The sequence below is a fragment of the Echinops telfairi genome, unplaced genomic scaffold (assembly GCF_000313985.2).
Source record: "Echinops telfairi isolate 266 unplaced genomic scaffold, ASM31398v2 ScPeMD7_2573;HRSCAF=3158, whole genome shotgun sequence".
Lineage (NCBI taxonomy): Eukaryota > Metazoa > Chordata > Mammalia > Afrosoricida > Tenrecidae > Echinops > Echinops telfairi.
In genome coordinates this window covers 16,852,149-16,860,330 of record NW_022106471.1, presented here as the reverse complement: position 1 = coordinate 16,860,330, position 8,182 = coordinate 16,852,149, and the positions used below count along the sequence as shown (strand labels likewise).

The following is an 8,182-nucleotide window of genomic DNA, read 5'->3' as shown; positions in this document are numbered from 1 at the left end:
ATACAATAAAACAGACAATTACTATTCTGGGAGGCATGCAAGTCCCCTGATAGCAGACAATAACCTAAGTCACAGGGAGGGGTAGCAACATAGGCAATACAATCATTAGGAGGGGGATGACCTAGGGGTGTGCCCACATTTGTTGTGGGATAAACAGTGGTGTCTGCTTGATCTAGACAGCTGGTAATGGCTACCTAACCTCAGTCATCCTTGGGCGGGTCTGCCCTCTCTGGTATCTCCTGCAAGTAAACACCACCACTATCCTTATCAGAAGGGAGTGGGTCTTATTTAGGGTGAGTCAGACTATAGTCTAGATGGCTGATGTTAGGGAGAATGACCTCTGACCTACTTTCGCTGCCTAGTGAACAGTCATTCTCAAGCTAAGTCTGGCATATATTTTGGGGAGGCAACTTAAGAGAAATCTTTCTGTTCCCCACAGTTCTCCTGCGGATCGCCTGGTGGGCTGGCGGCAGACTTCGGCTGGCATGCCACTGTGGGCCTCCCAGGGCCACTAGGGTTGTCTCGCTGATGCTGAACATCTTTGCGTCCATGGTGTCAATCTCCTTTGGTCATGATGTATGATTTTTCTTTTTATAAGTTGATGAATCCTATTGGCTAGAATTTTATTGAGAATTTTGCCATCCATATTTATGAGGGCAATCGGTCTACACATCTCTTTCTCAGGCTTGTCTATGCTTGTCTCATAGAATGAGGTTGGGGGGTATTTCACCCTTTGTTATCAGAATTGGTGCCAGCTCGTCTCTGAACATGTGATAGAATTTGCCAGTGAAGCCACTTGATTTTGTTTGGTGTTTTGTTTTTTTTTCTGTTTTGCTTTCTTTATGATCTATTCAAGTTTATCTATTCAAATTTCTACCTCAGACAGTTTGGGCAGGTAGAATGTCTCTAGAAATTTGCCTGTTTCTTATTAAAAAAACAAAACTGACCCCCATGGGGTCAATTCTGACCCATAGCTGCCCTTTAGGACAGTATGGGGCTGCTCCTGTGGGTTTCCAAGACCGTAACTCTTTATAGGAGTAGAAAGCCTGAGCTTTCTCCCAGAAAGTGGCTGGTGGTTTGGAACTGCTGATCTTGTAGTTAGTCACCCAGTGCCTAACCCACTCCACCTCCAGGGCTCTTCCATTTCTCATTAAATTCCAAATGTGTTGGAGTACCGTTCTTCGTAGTATTCTGTCACCATTTTTATTTCAGTGGGGTCTGCTGGGATATCATCTGTTTCACTTCCTGTTTGTGTTGTTTCGTCTTCTCCCTCTTTCTCTGTGTGAAACCGGCAGCAGTTTCTCAGTTTTATTAGCCCTTTCCAGGAGCCAACTTCTAGTCTTGTGGATTCTTTCTATTGTTTCTATTTTCCGTGTCACTTATTTCTGCTCAAATCCTTATTATTTCCCATTTTGTGGTGATTGTAGGCTCTCTTTTTGTTATTATTTTTATAATTAGTAGAGACATTAGGTTAAAGGGTTCATTTTGTGTTTATATGTGTTTGAATGTGTGCCTTTGTTGTTTATAAACTGTCTTATGGGCACATTCTTTGCTGTCTCCCAAATATTTTGGTACGCTTTGTTTTCATTCTCCTTTGGCTCAATGAATGTTTTCTTTTTCATTTCTTATTTCTTCTGTAACCAGGTAGGAACCCTGCTGACACAGTGGGTTAAGCATTGATCTACTAACCGAAAAGTCAGCAGTTCAAACACCGTCATTTTGCACAGGGCCCTGGTGCCTTAGTGGTTGAGCTGTGTGTTCCCAACCCCATGGTTGGCAGTTCAAAACTGCCAGCAGCTCTGCGGGAGAAAGACTGGACTTTCTACTCCCATCAACAGTTACAGTCCTGGAAGCCCACAGGAGGTCACTAGGAACCGGCATCAATCAACTCGATGGCAGTGAGTTCTTGTTTAGTACCTGCCGTGTGAGAGAAAGCTGAGACAGCCTGCTCTTGGAAAGATGTACAGGCTCGGAGCCCCGTGGAGCGGTCTGCACTATCCTCTGTATTGCTCATCATTGTGCAATATCTTCCTGGGCTCTTTTGCCTTAAAGTCCCTTTTTTTTTTTTTTAAAGGAAGTGATATCATCACTCCTGCTCTTGTTTCATTGCAATTTTTCTAGCCTTTGATTTTAGCTTTTTTTTTTCATGTTGGAGACATCTTTTGTCAGGTTGTATACTGCATATTGGTGGGTCCTGCTTCCTTTTCCATTCAGCTGCTCTATGCAGTGTGCTTCTCAGTAGGTATGGGTTTCTGGCTGTCACTCTGGGGGGTGACTGGTGATGTCTTTCTTGAATATATTTTTCTGCACGGGGTTCTTCATTACAGGTTTTCTAATCATTTTCTTTGTTGCTCTGTTTTAAGCATTTGATAAGACTTCACAATTTTATTCTTTTTTTGGGTAATTTTAGAGAGAAATTGTATTCCTTTTCTTTGACCTCACCCTGGAGTTTATTATCATCTTCCCAAGTTTAAAAGTCCATTCTGTCTTGATGTCACCTTGTCGTCTCCTTTCGCTCTGTCGTTGTCATTTACAGATTGACATCTCTGCTGCCCTGCTTTTGATCTTGTAGGTTTATTTGTTTGGTTTTGATGCTTAAAAACAGCTGTGATTTCTGAGCGAGGCTGTCATGCGTCTCCCCCTGATTCTTGTCTGCTGTTGCAGGCTCACTATCTGAAAACTACCTTAGCATTTCTTGCAAGCTCGGTCTGGTTTTTACAAATGGCCTTAATTTCAGTTATCTGGGAAGATTGTGGTTTCAGCATTGTATTTAAGGACCATATTGCTAGATGGATCGTTGTTCTTTCAAGGTTCGATGACCACATACATCATCTATTTGCACGACTTCTGCAGGAAGCCAGAGCTTTGTCTTACTGGACTCCTTTCCAGGGAACTTTTCATCTCAGGAGCCACTTTCAGGATTATTTCTTTGTCTTTGTTTCGGGAAGTATTATTCTGATATGTATTAGGGATCTTCTTCAAGATAAACCCTAATTGGAGTTTGCTGAGCTTCCTAAATGCATATTTTCTCGTGTGTCATGCAATTAGGGAAGCTTTATTTTGCAGCAAAGTCAAATCACAGGCTCTTCTGTCCATAGTTTTTGTAACTCCCACCCTGTCAATTAAGGTGTAGAGGATTGGTCAGTTCTACTGGTCTTCTCTAACTCCTCTAACAGGATTGGTCAGTTCTGCTGGTCTACACTAACTCAGGATTGGTCATTTCTACTGGTCTACTCTAACTCAGGATTGGTCAGTTCTACTGGTCTACTCTAACTCAGGATTGGTCAGTTTTACTGGTCTACTCTAACTCAGGATTGGTCAGTTCTAATCCACTATGTATGAAAGTCAGCGAACTCAGAATGAGGAGGAGAGAATCCTGCAGCCATGGAGGAAGACGAGCCAGCAATGGGACACAGGAGCATCAGCAGAGGCATCAGAAGCTGAGACCATGAGACACAGTAATGGACTCCCCGCCCACAGATTGAGGAAAGCTGAGTGTTTGTGTGAGAGGCTGGCTTGTGGGTGTGTGTGTGTGTTGTGTGTGTGTGTGTGTTGTGTGTGTCTCAGTGATCTATCAGCACTCCAGGAGCATTGTCATACTTGCCCAAGAGGGCATAGGCCAAGGGGCTGTTTGGCTGCAGACCAGAGAGATGTGCCTGCTGCATAACTGAGAAGAGATGTGCTTCCGTTTACAAGAAGACTGTATCCTAAGGTTTTCTGATCCTGACTTGTTACCTTAAACTCCCATGATCGCGAGTATTGCCCGCGTGACCATGGAAGTGGATTATCAAAACCCAAAGAGAAAGAGAGGGCACTAGGATAGATGTTGATGTTGGAATAGCATTAAGTATGTGGGGTGACAGGTGTGGCTGGGTAGGATCACTGGATCCCAATTGATCTTTGGCTGCCAGCCACCAATGTGGGATGTGGGTACCGCTGTGATCCTGGGCAAGCACAGCTGATTGTCTGGTTCCTGTTCTCATTGGAAGGCTGGTGGCAATAACTTTAAATGCCTGCCCAGGGCCAGTTGGAAGTCACTGCCCTTGTTCATGTTTCTGTTTGGTTATTGGTATTCCAACTACTTCTTTATCCATCCCTTTGACGCCCTGGGTCCCAGGACTGTTAGATTTATTTCACTTGGTCTCTTGAGTCTTTTGTAGACAGTAGGGACAGCAGATTTGCCTCGCCCACCACTTAGAGCCCTAGCTGTTTATGGGCTTCTAAAAGTAAAACATATACAGTAAATACACACTTGTCCTGTTTAATAAACTTATACCCAAACATCATCATGCCCCTTTTTCATATTGCCAACCAAACACTGCGGGGGTTGGTTAAAGGTTGGACTGCTAGTCATACTAATTGTAAGGTAGGTGGTGGAAGCCCACCAGCTGGTCTGCAAAAGAAAGATGAAGGGCTATATTCTCCCATAAAGATCTAGCGCTTCAGAAACGCAGTACAGACAGGGTGGCCGTGAGTCAGAACTGACTCAGTGGGGATGAGTTGGTTTGGTCTGTGGTGAGAAAGAGCTTGAGGAAAGCTGGATCCGGGTGCAGACACCAACTAGAGCCGCGCTCCCACTGAAGGCGGCGGTGTTGTTGAGTGCTATCGAGTCCGCGGCGACTCGCAGTGGCCCGTGTGCGACAGACTGAAACACCCTGGTGCCCCGTCCTCACAGCTGTTGTGATGTTGGGGCGCACTGTCACAGCCCCTGGGCCACATCCCTTGATGTGTTCCTCTCCTCCTTGCCCTTCTCCCTCACCAAGCACAGCGTCCTCTGCGGGCCTGCTCTTTCCGGAGACCATCTCCACCGTGCGGGAGATGCGGCCGCTCCTCCTCGCTGCTGACGAGCATTCTTGCTGTCCTTCTCCGAGGCCGGGCGTGTTGGTTCTGTTGACAAGAGTCTTCACCTGCTCCATCATCCCAGTGCCTCGATTCCTCTGGGCTCTTCCTCATTCAGAGCCCCGCTTCCACATGCCTGTAAGGCACTTGAGAACACGATGGATGGGGTCAGGCACACTGTAGTCCTCAAAGTGACCACCTTGCTTTGCAACCCGTTAGAGAGGTCTCGTGCGGTGGCTGACCCACTGCAGTATGATTTTCCATGTCGTGACGACCGCTTCTGCAAGCGCCGATTGTGGATCCAAGAAATAGGGAATCCTTGACATCAATCTTTTCTCCGTTGATCTTAATGTCTCCCGTTGGTCCAGTGGTGAGGATTTTGATCGTCTTTACATGGAGTTGTAATCCATACTGAAGGCTGCAACCCTTGATCTCCATCAGCAGGTGCTTCAGTTTGTCCTCACTTTCAGCAAGCAAGGTAGCAGCATCTGCACATCACAGGCTGTGAAAAAGCCTTCCCCCAATTCTGGCACCACATTTTTCTTCATAATAACCAGCTTCTCTGGTTATTTACTCAGCATGAAGATTGAATCAGTGTGGTGAGAGGATACAACCCTTGTGGGGTACCAGCCCCTACAATCGAATGGGTCCAAGGGGTGGTTGTGTAATTGAGGAGTAAAATTAAAGAGACATCAGACAAGATAAAGCATGCAAGTGCTCACCTCCGGGACCACCATGACTGCAGGAGAGAGAGAATATATTTCCAACCAAGCCCCCTATTTACAGGTAAACACATAGGTAACAACGTGGGCTGTATCCTAACCCTAAAGGTCCTGCCGACATAGAAAAAGTGGCCCAAACACCAGTGCCTGGGGAGTGCTTGTCCTCAGAGCCTAGAGAGCAGCAGCACATGTCTGCTCCTATAGCTAAAGCTGCTGGCTAGATAGCAATCAGCCGTGTGCTTATAAGAGGTAACTTTAAGGTACCACTATTATGGGAGGATGTAGTGGGGAACCATTTTAATTATGAGAATGTGATTGGGACTCACCTCCAACTCATAAGGGTGAAGGCCTCTCTCCACCTCAGAAACCCAGCCTGCCAGGCTCCTTAAATCTGAGAATAAAGGGTTTGTCCATATACACTCTTCCCGTTTTCTGCTTCCCACGAACCCTGACACACATCTTTCCCGATTTCAAACGATGCAGTATTCCATTGTTCTGTTCCCACATCTGCCTCTTGACCCATGTGTGGGTTCTGCGTGAGCGCACGGTCGTGTTCCTGGGCTCCCATTCTTCTCGAGGCTACCCCTACTTTGTATGATCCACACGGTCGCACGCCTTGGCATAGTCAACAAAGCACATCTTGCTGGCCCTCTCTGCTTTCCGCCAAGATCCATCTGACAGTGCGAGTGATCTCCTTTGTCCCACGTCCTCTTCTGAATCTGGCCTGAACCCTAAGGGGCATCTTCTGTAAACCGAGTGCGCAGAATTTTACCTCTAACACAGGAGTTTGGGTGGAAGTGGAGAGCCCTGTTGAGGCAGCAGAATTTCAGGATGGTGACACAGGAAGGCAGTGTCCCCAGTGACCCTGTGAATCTGCACGGGGGTCTTGCACAGGCACTAAGGGGAACCACTGCACCCCTCGGCCAGCCTCTTCCTTCTAGGGCAGCAGCTGGGCTTTCCCTGGAGCAGGGGCCTTGTTTTCCACCTGCAGGGTCTGGAGGCCCCTCTGCTGGAAGAGTCACGGCTGTGTTGGGTAGCTGCAACGACCCAGAGCCTGCTTCCCTTTCTCTCCCTTGGCAGCCGGATCCGTCCCTGTCTGCCTCTGACAGCCCCCCCACCCCACCCCAAGATTCCTTTTTGTGTGCTTGCATCCATTCCGTGCAGACATCCGGCATTCCCTCTTAGGAACATTGTGGAAGGTATTTCACAAGGTCTTTTGACTCTCTCCCCTGTCAAAAGACTCGCTTGGGTTTGTGGTGGATCCGGCAGGGGTGGGAAAACAGGGGAGCATGTTAGCCTTCTGTTCCCACACCTTCTGGGGCTCACAAGAGCACATCTCACTGGGGCTGCACTTGGAAACGCCCATAGCCCCTGGAGCCTGAGAGCCCTGCTCGAGGAGGGAGCATTTCCCGGAGCTGTGGTGTGAGGGTCAGCCACACCCAGGGCACAGCTGACCAGGGCGGCCTCAAAGTCGCACTCTTCCTGGGTCGCTGCCTTCCTGGGTCGCTGCCTTCCTGGGTCACCGTCCTGTGCCTGCTTCCTTCCATGTCAGTGCTGGGTTCAGGTTCTCAAGCCCTCTGGAAGCCTCTGCTCAATTGTTTACCCAAGTTTTCATCTGCGACACCATGTGAGAGTTCCCACCTTGCCGGAGGTAGTGTCCTCTGTAAAGGTCTCCCCCTGGAGCGGTGTCTGCCAGCTGCGGCTCAGTGCTCGGACTTGGAAGCTGGTGTCCGGTGCCAGCTCTTGCCCCGGCCCATCTGGACTGCCCTGGCACTGGCTCCCTCCCGCCCTGCCTCCATCCTCCCTGCCTGGAGATAAGGTGTCGGCTTCCAGAACTCGCCAACGCACTGGGTTTGCACTTACCTGGTTTTATTGGTGGTCATTTTGTTTGTGATCAGTGTTTATGTCTTTGTTTACAAAGCAGTGGCTTGGGGCTTTTTCAGGTTGGACGTGTGTCCAGAGCCCCTGGCAAAAGCTCTTGTGCTTCTTTCAAACCCCTGCTTGCTCTGACATCGCCAGGGCTGTGGTACAAACGCCACTGTGTGTGGGGTGGGGGTGGGGGGAGATGCTGATGATGTCAGCTGTCATCCAGCCCCACAACCAGGACGTCACCGTAGACACCTGTGGGATAGCATGCTCTGCACTTCAGAACTGGGAGCAAGCGTTTCATGTGACCGCTTTGTTGTTGGGGTCAGGGAGCCGAACCCCACTCCCTGCGAAGGACACGCCCATGTGTGCTGGGGGAAACGCCTGCCTGCCCGCGCCCGTGTGCTCGTGGCTGTTCCCAAGGCCTCACGTTGCACTGGGCTCATCACGCACCAGCTGTCGGCCTGGACGGCCGCACCGTCTAGGGGCACTGCGCCCAGCGGAAGGTTGATCCCAGTGAATGGTGGCCCCGCTGCCGGTGTGTCTGAGGCCGAGCGCCAGTCTTTCTCCGGGGCTGCTGACAGCTGGCTCTGCGCTGGTCACTGAGTGCAAACCACGGGCTCAGGCTAGGGGCCTTTTGCTGTTAGTTGCTTTTGAGTCGGTTCATGGGGACCCACGCGTGCGGTGGACAGCTGCCTCCCACGTGTGTGGTTGGGACTGTCTCACGGGGACCCACGCGTGCGGTGGACAGCTGC

General features: G+C 49.3%; 1 protein-coding gene across 1 annotated transcript in view; it reads left to right on the top strand.

Moving 5' to 3' along the window:
• EML6 (EMAP like 6) overlaps positions 1 to 8,182 on the top strand; it is a 188,246-nt gene that overhangs the window by 150,518 nt on the left and 29,546 nt on the right. The gene's annotated exons all lie outside the window — the stretch shown is intronic.